Consider the following 877-nt stretch of genomic DNA (forward strand, 5'->3'; position numbering starts at 1 on the left):
CAACAAGCCATATGACACTGTACTCTCAGTCTACCAGGAGAGTTACTCAATCCCGATCCTCAACTGAGGGACCCTACTGCACCAGGGGCACACCCACCAGCTATGCTAGGGATATGTACGTTCCTCCTGGTAGTTCACAGCGGGATCTCAACAGGCCTTTTGGCTGAATGGTCCCCTACAATATACTGTGGAGTTCGATTTGCTAGTATCTTGTTGAGCATTTTTGCATCTGTATTCATTAAGGTATTTGCCTGTAGTTCTCTTTTTTTGGTTGAGTCTTCGTCTAGTTTGGGAATCAAAGTGATGCTGGCTTTGTAGAATGAGTCCAAAAGTTTTCCTTCTATTTCTATTTTTTTGGAGTAGCTTGAGAAAGTTGGGTATTAACTCTGCTTTAAATGTCTGGTAGAATGCTCACTTCAGCAGCACATATACTAAAATTGGAATGACACAGAGAAGATTAGCATGGCCCCTGCACAAGGATGACATGCAAATTCGTGAAGTGTTCCATATTTTAAATGTAGTGTGTGTGTGTGTATATACACACACACACACATATACACAATGGAGTATTACATGGCAATGAGAAAGACTGAAATCTGGCCATTTGTAGCAAAGTGGATGGACCTCGAGGGTGTCATGCTAAGCGAAATAAGTCAGGCAGAGTAGGACATATGCCATATGTTTGCACTCATAGGTCCAACAGGAGAACAGTAGAAACCTAATTGAGGACCAGGGGGAGGGGAAGAGGGAAAGAGAGTTGGGGAGAGAGAGGGATGCAAAACTTGAGAGACTATTGAATACTGAAAAAAAACGAACTGAGGGTTGAAGGGGAAGGGGAAGCGAGGGAAAGAAGTGGTGGTGATGGAGGAGGGCAATT

General features: G+C 43.7%; 1 non-coding gene across 1 annotated transcript; it reads left to right on the forward strand.

Moving 5' to 3' along the window:
* Positions 1-407: 407 nt before the first annotated feature.
* Positions 408-514, forward strand: LOC115284440. The gene has a single exon (XR_003905194.1). It is a non-coding gene; the product is annotated as a U6 spliceosomal RNA (small nuclear RNA).
* Positions 515-877: the final 363 nt, after the last annotated feature.

The sequence above is a fragment of the Suricata suricatta genome, chromosome X, assembly GCF_006229205.1.
Source record: "Suricata suricatta isolate VVHF042 chromosome X, meerkat_22Aug2017_6uvM2_HiC, whole genome shotgun sequence".
Lineage (NCBI taxonomy): Eukaryota > Metazoa > Chordata > Mammalia > Carnivora > Herpestidae > Suricata > Suricata suricatta.